The sequence below is a fragment of the Myotis lucifugus genome, unplaced genomic scaffold, assembly GCF_000147115.1.
Source record: "Myotis lucifugus unplaced genomic scaffold, Myoluc2.0 scaffold_5, whole genome shotgun sequence".
NCBI classification, from domain to species: Eukaryota; Metazoa; Chordata; class Mammalia; order Chiroptera; family Vespertilionidae; genus Myotis; species Myotis lucifugus.
Window position 1 is genome coordinate 18,349,904 of NW_005871053.1, and position 24,900 is coordinate 18,374,803.

Sequence of the window (24,900 nt, forward strand, 5' to 3'; positions counted from 1 at the left end):
GTAAAACATGCAAACGGAAGGCAGCACAGGCACCACTGACATTTTTCTTTGTTGTAAAATTTTAGAGCTGGGAATGTCCTTAGACACCATCTGTTCTATTTCCTTTTTATTCAGATGAGGGAACAGGAAAGGACAAATGCTCAAAGTCACAAAGAAAGTCAGAGGCAAAACTCAGATTAAAATCTGAATCTTTTGAATCCGAGTGCATTTCTTTTCTTTACGGTACTATACTGTCAGCATCTCAAATTATTAACTAGGGAAAAGACTGTAACCACAAAAAGACTGAGAGTCTCCTGGTTCAGTTCCTACATTTTTCAGATAAGGAGTTCGAGGCCTTACCCAGAGTTCCTCACATCAGTAAAAGGCTTAGAATTTAGAACTTCTGATTCTCAGTCTAGTGGCCTGTCCGCTTGAAAACACTGCCCTCTGTTAAATTAGATGCTAAATAAGCCTGAGATATTTCTACTCGTGATGAAATTATTCTATAAAAAGGAAATCATTTTGAAAGTATCTAAAATGACGAATAGGCTTATGATTTAACATGTTCCATTTACTCATCTGACATAGAATGAAGAATTAATTTCCTTCAGCGCCTTGTGTTTTATAACTACCTTACTGATATCAAACAGTAAGCTTTCTTGTGTGCAATGGAAAAATAAAACCTAACTAATACTGCAGATGCAGAAAAAGAAAAAAGTGAGCCACTGGTGGAAGGAAAGCATGCTTCTCAAGAATTTACATTTTGAATGAACAGGATCTTAAAAACAAGACTCTTTTTAAAAAAGCAGTGCTGACGTCTTAACTGGGAAATGCCCCTTTGATTTCTCCATCTGTGCCCCTTTCCTCTTCCATTCGCTTTGGCCTCTGAGCTTGGCTGATGCCCAAGCTCCAGAGGAACTGGCCAGTCCTGGGTATTTGGCCTCAACCCGGAGGGCACTGCTTGTAAGAGGGTCCTGAGGCCAAGACAGAGAAGCTATAGTTAGAGATCTTTTTGAGGAAATTCTGTCTGAGTGAATGGAATTTAAAACCTACGCCACTGAGCAGTTCTGGCTCTTGGCAAAACATGTGAGGCAGATGGAACTTTTTATCTTTGTTGTTTCTAGTGGTTCCTTTTTCTATTCCCTTCCCCTCCTTTTTTTCCTCTCAGAGTCATAAATGATATAACCTGGGCAGATAGAAATGCAGATTCCTGTAGGGGAGAAAGGAGCAAACTGGCACTAAGCCACAATCGGCAAGGGTTAGTACAAATGACTAGAGTAAGAGGGAACTTGGGGTGCTTCAAGCCCAAATGAGAGGATGGAAGGCAAAAGCCAGGTTCCCATTTAAGCTGAGGTGAATGGCCAAGGGGTTGCTAATCAAAGGATGAAGAGATCACTACCATGAGCAGCAGGATTCTCAGGGCAGGTCTGGGAGAAAGGTCTCCCTAAGAATTCCTGGAAAGCAAAGTCTTACCTAGGGACAGTGGAGGGCAAGAAAGCCAGGGCTCTTAATTGCTGGCTGGGATGCAGAGCAGAGATATGTGCAAGGTGCTGTGTGGGGGGAGAGGTGGTTCTCAGCTGAGTGACTCATGAAGAGAAGCATGAACATCCAGGAACTGAACAAGCAAAAAGGATCTAGGGTTAAAGTTTGAGATATCCCCATAGTTTCAGTAAGTTCACTATAATTTTTTTAGGCTAACCTTTTGGCGTTATGCTCATTTTTATAATTTTATAAGTAAAATTTTTCTAAAAACCTTAGTTTGCTTTTTAACCTTTATAGGTAAACAAATCTGTGAGTACTCATATGTGGAATCTAATGAACAAAATAAACTGATGAACAAAATAGATAGAGACATAGAAACATGGAACAGACTGCTGAGTCTCAGAGGGAAGGCAGGAGAGGGTAGGTGGATGGGAAGAGATCAACCAAAGAACTTTTATGCATATATTTGTAACCCATTGACAAAGACAATAGAATGGTGAAGGCCTGGGGCATGGGAGGGGGCGGGCTAGAAGGGGTCAATAGGGGGGGGAGGGGGGGGAGAAGGGGACATATGTAATACTTTCAACAATAAAGATTTAACTTCAAAACAACAACAACAAAACAAAAACAAATCTGTGAGGTACACAGATATCCTGAGCAGTTAAGAAGTACTTCAGGCCTATTATTTTTGAGACTAGGAATAAAAGTAAGACCCTGGTTTTCTCAGCACTCTATCATCCTTATTGTATGATGGCTTCATGTTTTTGGTTATCAAAAGAAAGAGGATACTTAGTAATGTATGATGAAAGGAAGGTTAATTGAACTAAAATCCAAAAATATCTTAAGAAACTCAAGTTATAGGTGGGTGCCAGCATGAAATTTAACAAGAGTAATTAAAAGGTTATCTAGTTACTACTCCCATATACACTACACCAAGCATGTCAAACTCATGGCCCATGGGCCACATCCCTTGTTTATTTGGCCTGTGTTAACCTTTGAGTTTGACATGCTTGCCCTACACCGTCCTACAACCATGCCATACCACCCACCATTCCACAAAAAAACAGAAAAAAATTGCACTAGCCTGGAAAGGCGATGCTGAAATGCAATTTAGTAGTAGCCATACAAAAAAGACTTAAGAGTTTTACATGAGGTAATGTTATGGGGATGTTAAAAAAAATTCCAAAATGAACTTAGAAGCTCCATTCTTAGAAGTTCCTCTAGAATGAGGGAAACTGTGCTTTCAGACCCTCTTTCTGGATACCACTCTTTAAGAAAACGATGGACAAAGTAGTTATTAAATACTTATCCACATTATATGTGTGTGATTGTAGGAATGGAGGATGTTTAACTTAGAGAAATTGAGAAAAAATATCAATTCAAATATCAATTATCTTTTTTTATATCACTCCAACGTGGTCCTCCGACTAGTAAGTAGGAACTAAAAGGAAAACGTTGATCTCTCACAGAGAGATCAACATTCCAATATTAAAAATAATAGTAAGTCACCCTGGGAGCTAATGAGTTCCCTGTTCTTGGGAAAATCAAGCATAAGATAAACAACCCCTTCTTGGGAATGTTGAAAGGGTATTAACATCTCATGTGAAATCATAATGACTAATACAGCATTTACTCTGGTCCTGGCATGATTCTACTAGTGAGTACTTCACATGTACCTCTTCATTTAATCCTTACAAGTACCCTATAAGGAAGGTGCTCTTTTATAGAAATAAAACTGAGGCATTAAGAAGTTAATTAACGTAACCAAGTACATGTAGCTAGCAAGTGGGAGCCCAGGCATCTGTCTCCAGAGTCCATACTCTTGACAACTTTATTGTAGTGCAGCTGGGATGCTCATTATAGTGCGCTTTACCTAACACAGAGTCCCTTATTCACTGGTCGCATGGACTTTTAGAGGAGGTGAAAAGAAACTCAAATGTTTACCCTACCAGTTTTTATTCCTTCTTATGCCCAATTTTGAAAGCTTCCAACCTGAGAAGAAGTTAATGAACTGAAAGTGTGCCATCTTAATCCCTGTTCAATATCTACCAGTTTGGCATTAGGATGGGCATGTAAAGATGATATAATTGGAGACAGCCAGAGGATGGGAAAAGAAAAGGAGAGTGATGCAGAAGTGGGGCCTCTGTTGAGAAATGGAAAAGGGAACTAGACTTGCTGCTATTTCTCAAATGTCAATTTAGGAAAATCAGGCAGCCTTGGAGCAGAGTCAATGCCATTAGTTAAGGATGATGACAGAACACAATTTGTTTCTGCAGATTTACTTATCCTTCAATTTTTCCTTTCCAATCTGTTATGTATAGCGTAGTAAGTCTCATAAAAAATCCATGATACTTTCTTCAGGGTACAAGGTGAACTATCTAAGGCTCCATAAAAAATTTCTATGAGTGACAGAATTTCATCAGGGAATGAAGGCACCTCTCCATAGAAAGGTCTGCTCCAGGCATTACACATTCTACTTTCTCTTTTAGTGGTCAAGGTAGCAATACATTGAATTTATTGCCAAATGGCCCTTTTATTTTGATCTATGTACTGAGATTTCTCCTATCTAAGGTTAATGAGAACCACCAGCCAAAAGAATGAGTCTCACAGACATTTTCTTTCTATATTAAGAAACCCAGAAAAGTGGTTCAGATATTAGAATAAAGAAAACAGAAATTACTTGGTTCCCTCATAGAGATCCAGAATTTATAAATGGTAGAAAACAAATTTGCATTACTTAAAACATATATCTTTTGGATTTACAAATTCATGAAATTGCAATTGCTGTGAGATGCTTAAGGTCATCAATAATTTTCTATGTGAGCACACACAATACAGTAATTTAGTTCTGATTCAGTTTCTAATATTAATAGGATTAATGGCTCATACTTGTAATTCTCTATAAATGAGGAGATAAAAAAAATGAGAGCTTATGCACAGCAATAACAGCGAGAAATTAGAGAGAAGAAAAAAGAGGGAGAGACAAGAAAGATAATCCATAAAGTCTGAGTTTATCTGTGACTTTAATAAGTCAGACTTCCAAAAAGCTCTGACCTTTGAAAACCATTTAGCTTGACTCCAGGGGGAGGTTGGGAAGACTGAGTAGCTGAAGTTCGCAGAGAGATTTCAAGATTCCTTCTGTTCTTTATTGGTTGGCTTACCAGTTAAGTTTCCTTTTAATTTGATCCTATTTGGGGAATGCCAGAGACATGATGAGAGATTCAATAAACATGGGTTTCAAGTAAAATCACAAGCTATTGTTTGAGGGGGGGAAATTGAAGCAGTGCTAGAAGTGCAGGAATCAAAGAGATTTCCTCAATATGAAATAGCTGATTAGTGGTGTTGAGAAATTTCCACTGGCATTAGAGAACCTGCCTCCAAAATACTCAATCAGCTCTGACTTTATAATTTGAGGATGCTGTTAAGGTTTGGAAGCTGAGTGGGGTGTGATTGGAGAACTTTTTTCTGATTACTCTACTGGGGAAATGCCGTCTCATCACTTTTCATTGGGTTTCATATTTTTAAATATTGTTTGAATGGAAAAAAAACCCTCTAGGAACACCTACTGCCCGTGTCCTCCACTTATTTATCAGTTGCTCTAGGTCAGTGGTCGGCAAACCGTGGCTCACGAGCCGCATGAGGCTCTTTGGCCCCTTGAGTGTGGCTCTTCCACAAAATACCACGTGTGGGCGCGCACGTACAGTGCGTTTGAGACTTTGTGGCCCATACACAGAAGTCGGTTTTCGGCCTGGGTGAGTCTATTTTGAAGAAGTGGCGTTAGAAGAAGTGGGGGGGTGTCGGTCGGTCGGTCGGTTGGTCGGGCGATGGGAGACGTGGCGCAGGCGGGCCTCGGGATACAGCGCGGGGGAGGCATGTGAGATTCATGCACGAGTTGAGTGAGCCAGTCAGTCAGCAGTCTCATTGTTCAGTGGTTAGGTATGTTGAGATGGTTTGGACATATAGAGAGGATGAACGAAAGGAGATAGACGAAACAAGTATACAAGACGAGTTGGAAGGGGTCGACCTCAGTGAACGTACTTCAATCAGATTGAGGACGTTTTTAGCAAAGGCCAGCTTAGGAGTACCCTAATTAAGTTAATAACAATGTACCTACCTATATAGTTTAAGTTTAAAAAATTTGGCTCTCAAAAGAAATTTCAATCGTTGTACTGTTGATATTTTGGCTCTGTTGACTAATGAGTTTGCCTACTGCTGCTCTAGGTTGATCACCTCTGGGCAGAGGGTGCCAAAGAACCAAGCACTTTGTAGCACATCAGAGGAATTAAACATCACCTCTGTGTTGAGAGGCAGTCTATCAGAAGGTTAGGCACACAGATGGTAGAGCCATATTGCCTAGGTTCCAAATCCTGACTCCATTCTTGAATAGTTCTTTGCCTAACTCTTATAGTAGTTTGCGCATAGAATGAATAAATTAATATATGTAAAACATAAAATGTTGAGCACATGGTGAGGCTATGTAAGTTTTTTGTAATGGTTCTTTACTCCCTGGTATATTTTTATTCACTGTCTCTGTGAAATCATAATGTGAATTTATACACCTATTGCTGGAAAACTAGAGAGAGAAATTAAATTAATAAAGAAGATAAAGAGACATATTTATCAAGTAACTTTATTGTGCCAGGCATCATGCTAGTTGTTATATACAAATACATCACCTTACTGAGTCATCTCAACCACACTAGGAAGTAGATTGAATTCTCATTCTATAGGTGAGAAAACAGGAGAGAAGGATCACACCGCTTCTAATGGGGAACCAGGATTTGAATTGAGGCCTATCTAACTCTGCAGCCCATGCTTTTTCTACCACACGACACAGTCTCTCTTAAGAAGAAAATTTATAATAATCAGAATGAGTGAAAAATTCACTTCCTTAGTTTAGGCCCATGACCTGAGTTTCCTCTAAAAGCAGGGAAATTTTTCATGGGGCTTGAGTGTGTAACTTTGAATGAAATGAACTAGAGTGGAGTGGCGGCTAGTTAGAAAGCTGCCGAGACAGGAAACACAGCTTTAGTCCAGTTGGTGGCCCAGCAGGGAGGGGGTATGCTGGTGCAGATTTTCTCCAGTTGGGTGCTCCTTTCCAAAGGTGGGGGCGTGGTCTGGAAAAAAAGTGGCACCACAGCTGGGAGAGCTTTGGAGCCTGGTGAATGTTTGAAGATAGAAGTACATTAAATAGTTATTTCTTGGGGTTTCCCGTTTCACTTTTATGTTTGGCTTCTGTCAACTGGAGGAGACACCTTTTCTATATACACACCTTTCTGAGGTTTCAGAGGAAATGGTTATTTAATAGCTGAAAACTCTAGTTGAGTAGAATAAATTACTTTGAACTACTCTGTGGGGTACAGAGAGGAAGAAAACATTATAATTGGATGAAGAGGAGAGAGATTAGAGACAGGGAGATCAGTTAGGAATAAATTTTTTTTAACTATAAAATTGGCAGAACATGGGATGGATTAAATAAGGGAAACCAAGGAAAGGAAGTTGTTGAAGAAGCTACTGGGTTTCTAATTGTGTGATTGGAAAGTTGGTTTATTAGGGGAAGCCTTAATCCAGTGACTGAGAGTCACTGTGGTGCCAGGCACCATTCTAGCTGCTGCACACAAAGATGTCATTTCGTCGAACCTTTCCAATCACATTAGAACCTGGAAGAAGGATTTAGAGAAAACAGGACCATGTTAGTGGAGGAGAGATGTTCATTTTTACAGAACTTGATATTCAGGAGCGGGAAAAGCATTCATGTGGAGGTAATTGAGCAAGTAGTTGGGCATGAGGTCTATCAGGACTTCAATTCACCCATAAACTCTTAAGATGGTAAATCCTACCAAGGGTCTGAGGAGAAGACTTTAACTGCAGCTCTGAATCTTAATCACCAGTCCCTTTGAAACTTTTAAACAAATGGTATCAAACTGAGCTCTCAAATATTCCCTTCTTTTCTAGCTATAGAAACATGACTAAAGCCTTGAAGACAGTCCTCCTGTTTAAACATATGCGGATGTTAATGAGAAAAGTTTACTTATTTCATGTAAGGGGAAAATATTTATTTTTCTGACATGTGATAAGATACAGTATGAGGCTATAATATTTCAGACATTCTGTATTGGAAGATTTGAAGACCAAGATGGCAAGCTTCCTAAAAAGATACTGATTGCATTCTAACTTGACTTCTTAGGTTGATTTTTAAATGTGATGGAGGTATGCTGCAGAAGTTTTCTGAAGCTATACGACATATAGCATTGAAGTTAATAAGCAGAAGAAATGTTCCCTCTATTAACTGGTTTATTAGATGTATTAGTTTCCTAGGGTTGCCATGACAAAGCACCACAGGCTAGGTCGCTTAAATGACAGACATTTATTTTCTGCCGAAAACCAAGATCAAGGTGCTGGCAGAGGTGGTTTCCTCTGAGGACCACTGGGGAGGAGACTGTTTCAGACCTTTCTCCTTTGCTTGCAGATGGCGGCTCTCCTGCTGCCTCTTCACATGGTGGTCTCTCTGTGCAGACATGCCTCCCTGGTATGTATTTGTGTGTCCACATTTCTCCTTTTTTTTAAAAAAATATTTTTATTGATTTCAGAGAGGAAGGGAAAGGGAGAGAGAGATAGAAACATCAACGATGAGAGAGAATCATGGATCAGTTGCCTCCTGCACGCCCCACACTGGGGATCGGGCCCACAACCTGGGCATTTGCCCTTTTGGAATCGAAACCCGACCTCCTGGTTTGTAGGTTGATGCTCACCCACTGAGCACATCGGCCAGGCAACGTTTCTTCTTTTTATAAGGACACCAGTCAGGTTGGATTGGGGCTTACCCTAATAACTTCATCTTAACTTAGTCACCTTTTTAAGGCCCTATCTGCAAATATAGTCACATTCTTAGGAATTAGGGGTTAGAGCTTCAATGGAAGATTTTGGTGAAACACAATTTAGCCCATAACATTATATGAACTGAACTTGGCATGGGAAAAACAGAAAGCAACTTAATTTCTTTTATCACCACTTTAAAAAGTCTTGTTCCATCTAAATAAGTACTAATTTTTTTCTTTCCAGGGTGGGCCTTTCTTGGACTCAGAATCTACAGTGAGGAAAGAGGCATTAAGAAGGAATGGTAGGCCTCTTCACTCTTCTAACTTACTCTGACAGTCCTCAATCCCCATCTTACTGTGATACCAACTATGGCTTCGCTACCTCAGTGTGGTTGGCAGGTCAGCAGCATCAGCAGCATCAGAAATACAGACTATTAGGGCCCTGCCTCTGCATTTCTCAACCTGAATCTGATGAATCTGCATTTTAAAAAGATGCCCAGGTGATTATTGCTCTTTCCAGAAAACCAGGACCTTCAGGACCAGCAGACAGAAACTCTGTGTCTTCTAGACATGGGTGCAAGGTTGTGAGAATGAAGGAGAGGTATGGGACAGAAGATCTGTTGCTGGAGTGTTAATCTGACTTGGAAGGCCTCTGTGTAGCTATAATCCCAATTGTTTGTGAGTCATTTGACTTGTCCCTGGCATGAACAATGTAATCTTTGATTTCTTACTATTGCCCATCAGCCCCTGCTTCAACAGTATATCCTACACAGACTCTTTGTTTTGGGACCTTGACTTAGACCCGATTCTCTCCTCTAGTGTCCACCAGAAAACCTGTGACATTTCTCTGCTCAATTGTAGAAGTGTGGGCTACTTTTGCAATGAACCTCTTTCCTTGCTCTGTCTTCAAAGGTAGGTCCAGGCCAGCCTCTTGCTTGAGTTTCTACCCAACCAACTTTAGTAGACACATCCAGGCTTCCTCTCCCTCTCACCTGGCTGGATGCATTATATGCTTGCGAATATTCTCCCAAATTCTGCAATGAGATGGTTAGAGAAAAATGTCATCTGCTTTGATTACTCTCTCTGGATTGAGTTTCTGGATTACCTTTTTGGGTAACCCTTGAGCAAATTTATGGATAATGTAAGCTCTTAACACTGTTCTTTACTCTGGGGTTTCAGATGAAAATCAGAGGCAACAGGAACAAGTCTACTTATAGTGCTGTATATATCAGTAATTTCACTATTGAGACAATTTAAGCACATTTAGATTCAGGCTTTATCTATAGACAATTATATGACTTAATTTATGGACTTGTTTTCTCAAGGTATTGCTTCAGTCAATATGGTTGGACCAGTTTGGTGTGTAGAATTAGTCTCAGAGACTTTCATCATTCTTTTCAGGTGGTTTTTTCAGACAGGCAAATGGATAGACAGAGCAAATGGGAGTTATTTTGTAGGCTGGAGATGACAAAGGAAAAGATTTCTGAGAGATAGATTTAAGGTCTCTTCAGCCTTCTTTCCCAGAAACTCTGAATTAAGGCACTTTACTTAGCATTCACCTATCTCTGGTCTTTTGTGTTCATGCTCCTCAAATAAAGACTTAGTTCTGATCTACTGTATTGCTAATTTTGGCATGATCACCAAACTCCAACAGCCTGTGTTTCTGTGCTATTTCTGCTTTGTTCTTGATTTCTTTTTTTTCCCTCATCCCACAAGAAGCCATAGGTTTATTAATGATAGAGTACAAATTTCAAACCAAGCTGCAGTTACTCTTTTTAAAAATATATTTTTATTGATTTCAGAGAGGAAGGGAGAGGGAGAGAGAGATAGAAACATCAATGATGAGAGAGAATCATGGATCAGCTGCCTCCTGCATACCCCCTACTGGGGATTGAGCCCACAACCCGGACATGTGCCCCGACTGAACCATGTCCTCATGGTTCATAGGTCAATGCTCAACCATTGAGCCACCGTAGATGGGCTGCAGTTACTCTTTTGAAGCACACACACACACACACACTCCTCATTTTTAGATGGTTATATTTTTTTTAAAATACATTTTATTGAATTTTTACAGAGAGGAAGGGAGAGAGATAGAGAGTTAGAAACATCGATGAGAGAGAAACATCGACCAGCTGCCTCCTGCACATCTCCCACTGGGGATGTGCCCGCAACCCAGGTACATGCCCTTGACCGGAATCGAACTCGGGACCCCTCAGTCCGCAGGCCGACGCCCCATCCACTGAGCCAAACTGGTTTCGGCTAGATGGTTATATTTACAATGTCATTGTTGTTCCTCAGGGCTTGGACTGCCTTTGCTTTCAACACATTTGCTTGTGATGTGACCAACTCTATGTCTTTAACTTCCACACCTGTTTAATCAACCCCATTCCTCTTTACTCTCCTCTTGTATAGTTGGAGTCTGTGTGTTTTCTTGAATGTTGTGACAGCTTCACCTTGAACTTTGAATTTCTCAGCAGCTGCTAGCTGTGTTTGCTGAGATGAATCTTACATTTTGGCTTTTCCCCAAATTATGGAGGTATCTGAAACAGGGCTCTTGTAGACATCTGGTTTTGTGATGATAAAGAGGATATTCTTAGATTTCCTAGTAACCTCTGAAACCTGTTAGGACCCAGTTTACGGTGCCGCCTTTTCACACTGGCTCTCTTTGCTTTACTGACTTGTTGTTTATCAATTTCAGCAGCTGCTGCCAGCTGGGCTTGTTGTGTGGGTGCCTGTGTGGTGTTCCTCGAGTTCTGGTACTGATTCATCACTGTCCGGTTCTGTTCCAGACCCTGTTTCAGCCTGGGGCTGTGGTAACTCCTGCTCTGTAGCAGGGACGATTTCTGTGGTTTCACCGGGTTCTTTGTGCGGCGAACGCAGAACCTAGATGATGGCAGAAAGAGAGACAGTGAGAGTGTGACCCATACCTGTTGTAGAAGAAGCCTGGCAGCTTTACTCTTGATTTCAATGCTCATATTTCCAGCCCTGAATTTGCAATTTGTCTGGATTTCTACTTCTCCCTTGTTGAGTTCTGGTGTCTGTGGCCCTGAATTTGCTTCACTATGATTTGTCCCATTGTCATGACTCAGAAGGAAGGATTCTGCCACTGCTTCCACTGCTCTCTGATTAATAAAGATTTCAAAGTTAATGCATCTTTAACTACAAAGTATTTTTTTGATTTAATTTTACCTTTATTGAAGTCATTTTTGAAATATGAGAGAAACATAGTTTTTGCCTTCTTTTCAAAGCTATCACAACTTCCTAAAAATGGTGGCAGAATTAAATCCTGACAGACTCAGAAATTTGTTCCTTTTCCAGGTATTTACATGGTGTGGGCTGCTCATAAATGGGTTCATTAATGCAGCTCGCACAGTGTAAGGCAGAATGTGGCAACTTGGGGGAAATCAGTGGTTCATATTCTACAATAATGGAAAAAAATGAAAAGTTCTTTTTGACCAGAGCCTGGCCTTCCCTCCAAAGATAGGAGATAGGATTAACACTGGTGGGCCTTGATAGGCCGAAATGGACCAGCAGGTAGAAGAGGGAAGCTGAAGTGGAACACATGGAAATAGAAACTGGCCTTCCAGGGACAGCTGGGTGTCTATTGCACAGAGCACAGCAAACAGGATATGTGCAGGGATGAGGGATGATTTAGCAGATACTGGTTTTCAACCTGGTTTCAAAAGAGCCGGTTCATTTCCTCAGCAAATATTTTTGAAGTTCTGATGTAAGTCACTCATTATACAGTGATATATACCAACTGACAAAGACACAGATAACCTAATCAGGAAGGGAGCATGTTCTTTGGATAGTGGCAGATTGTGGAGCATAAGTGGCAGCACATTCCAGATGCAGTTCTCCAAGTCAACAGCAGGAGCTGAGCCCAACGTAAGTGTTGCCTATGGATTTTCTATCGGTGCTACTTCTGGGAACCATTTGAAATTGTTGTTGTTTTGTTAGTATTAATGATATATCAGGAACATGAAAATCAAGGATTTCATGAGAGGTATCGATAAAGCACACATTATAATTACGTAGTTACAATAAGATGAATATTTAATGTTATTTTAAGTGTGTGAATACTTAAACATTCTAGCTTATTATCACTGGCAGGTTGGTGTCACAAAGAAAGAACATTGTCTCACTAGGCTAAATCAAAATCAATTCCTTTAGGGAAGTGCTCCTACTTGGAGTCAATTGTTTCTTTCTCTGAGCTCTCATCATATCCATATCAGGGATGTCAATATTGGCTATTGGGTAGATCTCTGTGTTGGGAAGGATTCTAAGGCTAACTATGATCTCAAAGGAAAAAAAGAATGTTATGAATGGTCATTGATGTCTGCCAAGGACTCCAGAGGGAAGAAAATGGGAGATATTTGTGATTGTTGTGTATTTGCCATTTCAGGTCTGTACCTTCACTTGATACTCAACACATATTGCTCCAGATGTATAACTACTCATCAATTTATTTATACAGGAAATTCTCACTCTTCACCATGGGGCTTCCTGTGAGCTGAATGTAAAATTGGGTTTTCATAACATGGATTGTGCTTTTCCAGATGAGGAATGTTTTCATTGTGGGATGCATTTCCACCCAAAGACTCAGCATCAAATATACCAGAAATGGCAAACAAAGAGTATCTCACAGAAGAAAAAAGGCCTTGAAACAAAAGAATTGTATCTGCTTCAGAATTTAGAGATGAAAAGGACCACCTATGACTTTGCTACGTAAGTGTGGTTGGAAGAGAGGCAGCATCAGCACCATGAGATTATTAGAAATGCAGAATACCAGGGCCCTGCCTTTGCATTTCTCAACCTGAATCTGATGAATCTGCATTTTAATAAGATCCCCAGATGCTTCTAGTTCTGTCCAGGAAACCAGACCAGGAGGACTAGCAGACAGAACGAAGTCTATTTTAACCACTGGAAGGGGGCATAAGCCCAGTGCAGGGGGGACACAGGACCAGGCCAAGTCATCTGGAAGGTTGCAAGGAAGAGCTGCATCATAAGAAATGCTTCCAGGCTGGGCCTGGAAACTCACGGGGCTTCTTCCTGGGAGAGATGATGTGGCTCTTCTAAAATCCCAACCAGTGTCTTGGCTAGAGTTGGCACTCAGAGATTAATCAGTGGGGAGCAGGGCTCTGAAGTGTAATAAACAAAGGGGGAGAGAAATAGTCATGTCTACTCCATCCCACTTCCCTCAGGCTGCTTATTAAAATCATCTGGGGAGCCTTGGACACCCTCCAGTGCCTGGGATCTACCCCAGAGATTCTGATTTAATTGGTCTGAGGTTTGTCCCAAGCTTCAGTATTTAAAACATTTCTCTAGTTATGTGCAAACAGCATTGCAAAGTCTGTAATATTTTATTTGTTTGTAGAACTTTAACATAAAGATCCGCAGAGAAGAAAGTAAGTATTTACACTCCATACAAAAGCAGCTGTAGCCCAGCCAGTGTGGCTTAGTGGTTGAGCATCAACCTATGAACCAGAAGGTCACAATTTGATTCCCGGTTAGGGCACATGCTGGGGTTGTAGGCTCCATCCCCAGTGTGGGGTGTTGCAGGAGGCAGCCAATCAATGATTCTCTCTTATCATTGATGTTTCTATTTCTTTCTCTCTCTTCCTTCCTCTCTGAAATAAAATATATTTATATATTTATATGTTATATATATATATATATATATATATATATATATATATATATACATATATATATATGGCAGCTATACTACAGCATAAATATCTGCTATACAAATTAATATAAAAACTAAAGTAAACATTTAATTGGAAATATCTTTTTCTTGTGGATGACAGTGAGGATGAATTTGAAGATCTGTATTTGTATTTTAAACTACAAATAAAATATTCTGTTTTAATTTTATTTAATATTTTTGTCACAAGCAGATTCTCAGAAGTATCCATTGGGATTAAGAATTGGGAGACTGGATCTGTTCTGTGACTTCTTGCTAGCCATTAACTGTTCTTGAAACTGATGAACGTGTGGGTCAAGGTGAAGACTGGGTGTTAATTAGACTGTCTGGAAGTGGAGCAGCTCCACAAAAGGCTAATCTTGGAAACAAGGAGATTCTTTTTATTACCTTAACACCTAGTTTGCAAATTCTTATGAAGATAAGGAGCAAGAAGCTAACTCTCACTGGGTGCCTATTCTGTGCTGAGCTAGGTTTTCTCATTTCGTTTTGACAACTACCTTGTAAATTAGATATTTTTTGGAGGATAAAACAAGCTCAGAGAGACTAAGTAACTTGTATGATAATAAATGGCAGATGAGGATTTGATCTCAGGAATGTCTGTCTCCAGAGTCTAGGGCAGCAGTTCTCAACCTGTGGGTCGCGGCCCCTTTGGGGGTCGAACAACTCTTTCACAGGGGTCGCCTAAGACTATCAGAAAACACATATAATTACGTATTGTTTTTGTAATTAATCACTATGCTTTAATTATGTTCAATTTGTAACAATGAAATTGGGGGTCACCACAACATGAGGAACTATATTAAAGGGTCGCGGCATTAGGAAGGTTGAGAACCACTGGTCTAGGGTCTTTGTATGGCACACATGCTATGTTCCCCAGAGGGCAGAAGGGCCTGTTAGATCATGTTTCTTTATATCCAGAAAGATATTTTCTACACATGAAAGATGGCTGACAATTATTTCTTTAAGATTCAGCAATTATTTTGCATGTGAAACATACGAGGTAGATGTGTACAGCTCTGTTTTATATTGTGTGAGTGGGCTGTGACCTGGCTCCCCTCACTTTTCATCACCTCCCTTGATTCTCTCTTTGGTGAATCTTTGACTATTCCCATCCTATGATATGTTTCTTCTTTCCCTGAGGATCTAAAGAGCCAAATGTCAGCCGAACTCCCAGCTTCTCTCTAAATTCTGTAGCTGCTGACTGTGGCCTGGTAGTCTGTAAGTTTAGGTGGAGGGTCAGATTGGCCCTAGCATGGTGTTTGAGCCTTGATTTCAGGTAGAGCCAGGTGGAACTGGGGAAGACTTGTAGCCTCAAACACTCTAATTTAGAGAGTAGTTCAGGCTTAACACTCAGTAGTTAGCATTATGGGTTTCTGAGCCCCTATGAATTTCTGAATTATTGATGGGACTGAATAAAACAGGCTGTTTTCAAAGGTTAATTCTGAGGCTGCCTCTTCACTACAATTTGATGCATTTAAGACTGAATCACGAAGGCTGAGCTCATGGGGAAAAATTTTTTGATCTTAACTCAACAAATGGACACAATATTGAATCATGAAAATGAAAGCTCTATTTTTTGTTGGATTTAAAATTGTTGGATTTGAAATTGATGGATTAGAAAGTGTTAAAAATGAGCAATTCTGTAAAAAAAAATACCAGTGACTAAAAATTAATAACAGTTGTAAGATGGGTTTCGTGATAAAAACAGACTTGTGGTGGATTAGGGCAGCTGTATGGGCACATGACTGTCACAAGTTACAGTTTCACTACGAGGCATGGTGTGAGCATTCACTAGGCTGGGTACGGGTCAGTACGGGTCAGTTAGCTAAGCGGAAAATGCAGTTTTATAACTGGTCTGAAACTTACCCAGTGCATGACTGTGGGATCTCCCCACCTCCAATTTAATGTTTGACTGATTTCCTCTTCACTCAGAGTTTAGATGAGAGAAACAATAATAATGATAATAATATTGTGATTCATTAGGCACACAGCTGTCCTAGGTATTGTGTTCGGCACTTGCATACATTCGCGGTGAAGTTAAAAGCTCATCAGTAGAGAGGACTTAGGGTAGGCACGGAGTGCCAGTTTCCATCTCTTACTCCACATCCTAAAGGAGCTATGTCATTTTCAGGGACACCAACATCATTATTATTGAGCTTCTCTGGAATTGTGCTTGGATGGGACAGATGCTAGAGTTGAAGATTTCCCCCCTATGTACAAGTCAAGCTCTGTTCAGGAGTCTGTGTGCCCAGAAAAAATTGAGCAGTAGGAGTAGACTTGGTAGCATCTGATCCAGATCCTCTGTTATATTGAAGCTTTTCCTGGGCAGGTGTATTTGATGGGGTGAAAATCATGGAATCAAACAGCTTTAAAAATAAACATATAGCCGATTTCTTCTCCCAAGAGAGAAATGTACACTCTCTTCTGGGTGTTGCATCAACAAAAGAACAGATCTGGTGAGCCAAGTTCCAGCTGGATATTGGCTGCCACTCAACCTCTTGCCTGAGCCCTGTGCAGTGCCCTTCTTGAGACACTTTTCATGACATCCCTGACATAGATTTTATCTGTATTACTAGAGGCCAGGTGTACAAATTCGTGCACCAGTGGGGTCCCTCAGCCTGGCCTGCGGGATCGGGCTGAAACCGGCTCTCCGACATCCCCTGAGGGGTCCCAGATTGCGGAGAGGGCACAGGCCAGGCCAAGAGACCCCACTGGTGCATGATCAGGGCCGGGGAGGGACACAGTAGGTTGGCCAGCTGGGAGGGACTGTGGGAGGGCTCCAGGGCATGTCTGGCCCATCTCGCTCAGTCCCAATGGGCCAGACCTCAGCAGCAAGTCGGAGTGTCTGCCCCCTGGTGGTCAGTGCACGTCATAGCGAGCAGTTGAGCAGCCTTAGCATATCATTAGCATATTACACTTTGATTGGCTGAATGGCCAATCGGACGACCGGACACTTAGCGTATTAGGCTTTTATTATATAGGATTTTATTGCTTATACTCTTCCAAGAGTCTTGAGATTCTTAATATCATTTTCAACTTGTAAGTAGAGGGAAAAATATTCTCTCTTCCTAAATTGAAACTCTAAGAAAAACAACTGCAATAAAAAACCAAATGTGTTCAATGTACTGCAGAGCAAAATTTATTATGAATTCTAAGTTTGGCCAGATGACCCATGGACTTCTAAAGGGGAACTATAGGTGCTTTCTGGAGGGTGGATCTTTGTGCTACCCCTCAAGACAGTGAGCAGATGCAGGCCCTTGAAGCCATTATGGGAGGGAGGAGAAGAGTTATTTGATTTCTAGTTTGAGAAGTGAGTTAAAGAGTCTTGGTGATAAGTAGTTGGATATTAGCGGGAAGATGATAGGAAATAAAAAAGATCTTAATATGTGACACTGAAAATTTTTCATCTATTTCCTTGTTTCATAACACTTGCCAAATTAGTGTTAATCTACTTGGTAGACTTGTCAGAGGCTGCATTTGGAGTTCCACCCCTGTCACAATCTAAATGTTATTTAAAATTTTAGGGAAATACAACATTAAATGTTTTTGAAAAAAAACCCACAAAAAATGAAGGGAGTGGACTCACCCATAATCTGACTTTTTCTCTCTTAGTTTTTTCCAAATACATACATAGATTTAGTTGCAATTTTGCGCTCTACATTATTGTTTGTTTTCTTGAAGATTTCTATATTGCTTAATAGTTTTCATAATAACCATTTATAAAACTGCAGAATATTCCACTGAGTAGATGTACTATATTTTAGTTCACTATTTGCTTATTGTTGGATAGTTAATCTATTCAGATTCTTTGCCTTTTAATAAAGGAAATGGAGCTATTTATGTATATAATTAAGTCTGGTCTTTAGAAATAATTCTATTTAATTAAAAAACTTTGTTCTTTTCTTGCCTTTTTTTTTTACCTTTAAAGTAACAGCCTCTTCTTTTGTTTTATATTGTAAAATTTAGAAGATAAACATCATTATTGAAATCCTATTGGTGATTATAGTAAAGAAGTGGTTCTCAAACTTTAGTGGCTATGAGGATCACCTGTGGTACTTGTTAAAAGCGAATTTCTGGGTTCTGTCCTCAGATATGCTGATTAACTAGATCTGGAGTGTAGGCCTAGGCATTCTTTTGTAAGGGTTATAGAGCATATATGTGATAAACACTGTCTTCAGGGAAATTTAGAACATCTTTTTTTTTAAATTCTCACCTCAGGATATGTTTATTTGTTTATTGATTTTATTTTTTTAATTAAATTTAATTTTTTTCCAACACCATTTATCCCCTCTATACCCTCTCCCACCTCTACCACTCAGCCCCCCCGACCCTCCTCCCTCCCCACAATCACCACACTGTTGCTCATGTCCATGAGTTCTCTCTATTTTTTCTTTTCTTTTTGGCTCAATCCCTTCAACCACCCTCCCCCAACACCCTACCTTCCACCCCGTGCTGTCTGCCTGATAGTTCCGTTTGTTCATTAAATTCCACATATGAGAGAGAGAAAAAGAAAGAAAACATGGATGTGAGAGAGAAATGTACTAGTAGATCAGTGTCCTCCTGTAGGTGCACCGACTGGGGATTGAGCTGGAAACCCAGGTATGTGTCCTGACCAGGAATCGAGCCCACAACCTTTTGGTTCATGGACAATGCTCCAACCTACTAAGCCACCCAGCCTGAGGCTAGGACATATTTTAATACAATTGTTGTAGAATTAAACATAGAATGCTGGAGGTTTTATATTTGAATTTATGTAAACTTTTATTTTTTTCCAAAATATATTTATTGATATCAGAGAGAAAGGAAGAGGGAGAGAGAGAAATATCAATGGTGAGAATTATTCATCAGTTACCTCCAGCACACCCGACACTGGAGATCGAGCTTGCAACCTGGTCATATGCCCTGACCAGGAATTGAACCCTGACCTCCTAGTTCGTAGGTTGATGCTCAACCACTGAGCCACACCAGCCAGGCATAGGTAAACTTTTAAATACAGCCTGCATAGTCTAATGATTCTTGTATCTGTGAGTATAAAGTCTAGTTTTGGCTTTATGTCAAAACTCACTAGGCAGCAGAGAGGGAGTGAAGACAGAATGAAGAGGAGATCAGCTACCCCTTAGCTGGGAGATAGATAGGGAGGCAGTCCTGCCAACTGTGTGTGTGTGTGTGTGTGTGTGTGTGTGTGTGTGTGTGAAAGAGAGAGAGAGAGAGAGAGAGAGAGAGAGAGAGAGAGAGAGAGAGAGATGATGATGAGGGGTAAGGGGAAAACAATGTAAGGAGGACTGTGGAATCACACATCAATATTCTTTTCTAGCTAGAAAGTGATGTGATCAAGAGACAGCAAACTTATTTGATTTCTTAAGAAATCTAAGTAGTGATTTTAATAAGAACAGAGTGAATATATGTAGTCAGCTTTATAGTTTGATGAAACTAAGGGTTTAAACTTATATTTGCCATTTAAAGAAATCAGTATCTCTATCAGAATAAATATCCCTGTTTATCACACTTCCTCCAAAGGCATCAGAGAATAAAAGTGTGATTAGAACCCAGTATGTTTTTTATACGATGTCTTCTATTTTAAAGTGTCCATCATGAAGCTCAAGCATTTGTCAGACTGTTCTTTTTCCTTTATTTCTCAAAATAAGCAGTGAGTGGGAAGATTTCATTCCTGTTTTATAATCACAGAAAGAGAAGCACTGGAGAGTGGATTTCTCTGCTTATAGTCCCACACCTGCTAATTGATCTATTTCACTGGATTCTCTGGGGGTTGAGGCCATGTTTCTTTAGCCTTTATAAGTGCTTTGGAAGGCTTAGCACTGCTCAGAGGTAATTTTCCATGTATTTCTCACATCTCTGCCTGTCTTGGGAGCAGAGACATGGACTGTCCTTTGCCCTGGATTGTCTTTTCAAGGAGATTAGTATAGCAAACCATTTTTGAGATAATATTTCCCTCCAGAGCAAAAGATAAGCATGCTGCCCAGTTTACAAGATTCAAGTTCCCTAAGTTCAAGGTTCTTTTCCTGAAATGCAAGCCACTGCATGTGCAGGCATCCACGTGGGCCCATCTGTGTTGCCTCTGTAGGACTTGAAGACAAGGAAGAACAGACAACAATGTGCTACTCGTGCTGCTTGCTGTGCCATGAATAATAAAGTCCTTCATCTTTAACCCAAGAGTTATCAGCCAACATCCATGAAACTGTGGCAGGCTAACTTGTTACCTAGTCAATACGATAAAACTAACAGTTCTTGACACCACAAAATGGTATTCAATTAAAAATTATGGAGTAGAATAAAAAAAGCCAAATAACAGATTCTGGGGCTGCTGACCATAATTTATGGCTCTTGGAGAAGTCAGCACTTTTCTGCAAAGTATAGCCAAAGAAGAAATAACAGCAGCCACACATTCCCTGGGAGAAAAAGACACCTAGCAGAACAAACTGCTATCAAATGTGGTTAGTCTACTTTGCTTGTATCTGAAACTGTTGAATTTGGAGTCATAAATTTGTGTGATCAAGAAATGTCATATTTATTTTCTGTAAGTTACTAAAGTGGTAGAAAACCCAAATTTTGCCATTATTGTGCCCCCTTTCCTTCTTTCCTTCCAGGGGATTAAATTTTGCCCAGAACATGGTGAAGAGCCAGGATGGTCCATTATGTTCACCACTGATAGGCTCTTTGTCTGAGCAAGTGCAGTCCCCTTGAAGCAGCTAACCCTGCTCCTTCTGTGATGACCTGACCATATGCCGACGCTGACCAGCAGACCGTGAGCGATGGATGAATGATTACTCTGACAAACAATTGCTGTGAAAGAGAGGGCTAAGGGACTGCCTGGCTATAGGAACCATTCAGCCTCGTTCGCCTGCCTCTTCAGGCTTTTATTGTAATAGCAATTTGCGGTAAAGTTTAACTTTTAGAGACAATCAATGGGGTAAGCATTCTTGGGAGGACACATGTGTCTGCAGTGTCCTTTAAGCAAGGACGTCTAAAGATTAAGCATAAAGATTCTGGTAAACACCTGAGGGTCCCCAGTACACAGACTTGTTTGGAAAAGACAAGGAACAATTAGGGGTTGTTGCCTTCAGCCAACTCTTCTAGGTCGGAATTTCCTCCTTACAAACTTTCCAACCAAGTCTCCCGTGCTCCCCCACAGCCATAGGCATCTCTGCTGAAGCCCAACCTGGGAGGAAGGTGCAGGTCGCAGGCTCCTCACTCTGTTTACAGGCAAGGCGAACCTTCTCTCTGTCAAGCCAACTTCTTTCTCATCATCCTATTAACATAATATCTTCAATGCTCACAATGTTTGGAAAACAAAGGCAGGAGGAATATATTTGGACCCCTGAGGCAGCGGAGTCCAAAAGGCATGGATCTTTTTCCTGGAAAGGAACTGAAGAGGGAAAAGTAATTTAATAATAAAGCATGATTCAATAGCTCAGTGAATCATCCTGCCACACTGTTTTATATCTTTTCTTTCTTACATTCTCCTTAGATTCTTTCCCCTACTACAAGTGGATGACCATTTGTAGAGTGTTGCGTGCACCATTGTAAGGGTGTAAGTTCCAGGACAGTAGCCTGGGGATAAGTGTGAGTTTAAGGAAAAAGGTGCCTCATCTGGAGAGCCACAGAATGAATAGGAAACCTGGAGGTTGGTGCCTTAGGCTCCTGACCTCTTTGTTTTCTTTTTAACTAGCAACGTTTCCCCCCTTCTACTAGGCTCTCAAGGTAAAACCAACCAGCAAATGCCTGCTTAGCCAACACTTTCACATTTGAAGACTATGTAAACGACAATAAAACACTGGCAGTATGTGCAGCTTCCCTTGCATACTAGATTCAGAAAGGAAAATATGGTCTGTCTTGACTCTCACTTCTGTCAAGTGTTTAAATTGTCCTTCCAGCATATATTTAAAACACATTGTCATTGCAATGTTACCAAACAGTGAGCAAGTCAACGTATCCGAGACCACGCAATGATTGACACTTTGTAAGGGAAACAGAGAGACATGGAACCTCACACGGTGACTGCTGTTTCCAGCTCTGAGGGCTGCTGATACAGTTTCTGACAGTGAGGAGAGATGTGCAATGTTGGTTCAAAACCACAAGCTGTAGAGTCGGAAGGTTGCCTCAGCTCCTTGGTTGCTTGGCACACGTTGCTTCCTTGAGTTGGGGAGATTGGAAGCAAAGGGCAGTGATGTCGCTAACACATTTTCAAAGAGTTGTTCCTTTTTGGTGAATGCTGGGGGTGTTTTTTTTTATTTTGTTGTTTGTTGTCTTTTACTATATTTGGATTCAGAAAAGATGATCATATCTGGGTTACATGCTCATGTGGGATCACTTATAGGATCACAGAGCAAGTCAAGGGGAAGACATGGGCCTTCTGAGTCGCATGGTCATATATGGGTGAGTGAGGTTCTTGCCCTCCATGCAAATCTTTTGCTAAGTTTCTCACAAATCATCTGAAGAATTCAACTAAGATTCAACTTTTAAAAGTGGAATCTGCACCTGACATGAAAGGTCAGACGAATCTTCTTAATTAAAATAAAGTTCTAGCTAAGCAGCTGACCCGACAACCACCTCGACTGAATTAGGGTGAAACATTTTTTCACCCCCGGGATTGGGAACCATTGCAGAAGGCAGAAAACACATTTTTCATCTTTGTATTCTAAAAGTGTAGCTCAGTGCCTGCCACTAAATACATGTCTCATAAAGTTTTGTCAAATGAGTGAAGCAATAAACACCAACAATTAAGAAACAGTGCAAATAAAAAAAAGAACCTTCCAGGTTTCCTCGGTTTTGTTTTCTGAGGTCACTCTCTTCATGCCATTTTTGTCAGCTCTAATGACTGCATCTCATTTTATTACATCTTTTATTTTTTTCTAATTAAGCTTCTATGGTTCATAAACCCTGTGAAAATAGCAAGGTTATCTACTAACGAGTGTTTTTTGACCCTCATTCCCTTAATAAGCATCCCTTGCCATGTTTTTGACTTCCCAAATGAGCTGTTGCACAGACTTCATATTATTTAGATGGAGAAAGAAGAGAACAACATGATCAATAAAATTAAGGCTTTTGCATAATTAGGGGAAAAACACCCTTTTTCCTGGCACAACTTCAATCTCCTTTTTCACCAGCTGCTAAGTCATTTTCATATCCCTACTGCTTCCTACAAGTGCAAACACACCTGTTCTCCCAGCTCGGTACCCATTTCATGCTGGCTCCTTGTGAGCAGGAGATGTGTTTTGACTTGCATCAGAGAGCCAAATAATCATCTCTTTATTCTCGGATGACAATCGTCCTTTTTGGCAGACTGCGTGGTGGTCATCCTCAGAAATTTTCTCCTGAGACAGTGAGCAGGACAGTTCACTTAGTAAACCATTTTTATGCACAACTACAAGCTTGGGTTTCTTTTTCTGGGCAGCTTCTTACCCTATCAATCTGTGAAAGGCCCTTTGGTGTGGTTGTACCTTATGCTATGGCCAGAGCTTCGTGTCTGGTGGCCAGCCCACAAACAACCAATCTGATACTTCCGCCTTCCACATCTGCTGCAGATGAAACCACCCAGAGATTGGGGGACTTGCTGTGACACTAAGGAAGGAGCTTGAACTAATGCACAAAGGCTGCACAGTTTATGTGTAAATGGGAACAAAGCTAAAGCCAGTGTCAGAGATGAGATTAAGAAAAGTCAAAGATAGAGCAGTTGGAGTGCTGATTGGCAGTGATATTTGGCAAAAGTAGAGACTATTCCCACCTCTGCTGTTTCTATTATGCTCTCACCAGGTACGAATGATTTACATGGAATTCAGGACTTTTAGTCCTCAGCATCTTTAATGCTTTTTACCAAAGACTGTTCAAGAGTGACTGGTTCATTTTTTACTGGGAATTGCTTATAGGTCCCCAACCCCATCTGATATATAATAGTTTCCAAAATAATGGTGTCATCCTGAGGATTTCATTCCATTGTTCCACTCTGTATTCCTCCCATCGGAATAGCACACCACTCATCTTAATTAGTAAAATGCCATCCCGTCTGGTCCTCCCTTGCCAGCAAGTCATTCAGTTCCAAAATACTTCTTTACCTCCATCATATAGTTTAGTATTTTGCAATAGGAAAACTGTAACATCGCACATCCTTCTCTTAACAGGGAAAAATGAAATTCGCTATAAGCAATGCTAATTAAGCAGTTTAACATTAGCTTTAATTTAAAGCAGCCCTCCTGAGACTTCCTAACATATACCCAGGGTGTCATAAAATCTGAAGCCACACTCCCTCTCAATTAGCATCCATTTATTTGGGAACAACACCAAGCAGCAATAAACAGGCACAACCTGTTCCTTTCGCTCTTATTCTGCCCAGCAGCCACCGCCTGCGCTGCCTGCTCACTGGAGACTCCTGTTAGCAGCAGCAGCAGCCTTTAGATGGCTGGGTTAAACCACATTGGGTCAAATACAGCGTCTTACTAGGCATCTCCCTCTCAAATCTTAGATGTGTGTTTCAGCTTAAAGTTGCATCTTGACGGCGAGTTAATTGTTGAAATAATTTGTATTAAAAGGCAGACTTAAAACACACACTAAAAATGCAATTGGTTCGGCCAGAGTGATTTTAAGCAGAAAGTAAGCTGGCGGTGGAGGCTGCTGGGCATGAGATTGTGATTATGACAGGTCTATGAATCAGGCTGTTTTTCAAAACCTTTTATATTCTTAACTGTCTCACTTCCACCTGCCAGATCTAAACCTCCACCTCCTCCCTCCTCTCCTGGCTCTGAGTGGCCAGTGCCCCCATTATTGAGTCTTCCTGATATGTTTATGATAGCCTCGTTTGTGGAATTGTAAATGACTGGTGTATCTTCGGTCAGTAGTTAATGCTATCCTACTAGTTTAGTCTAAAGTGTTCATGTTAGACTTCCCAGACAAACA

The 24,900-nt window shown here is 40.6% G+C and overlaps 1 pseudogene; it reads right to left on the reverse strand.

Annotated features, from left to right (window-relative positions):
- Window positions 1-10,541: 10,541 nt before the first annotated feature.
- The window catches only part of LOC102423639, a 76,646-nt pseudogene continuing 62,287 nt past the window's right edge, over window positions 10,542-24,900 (reverse strand).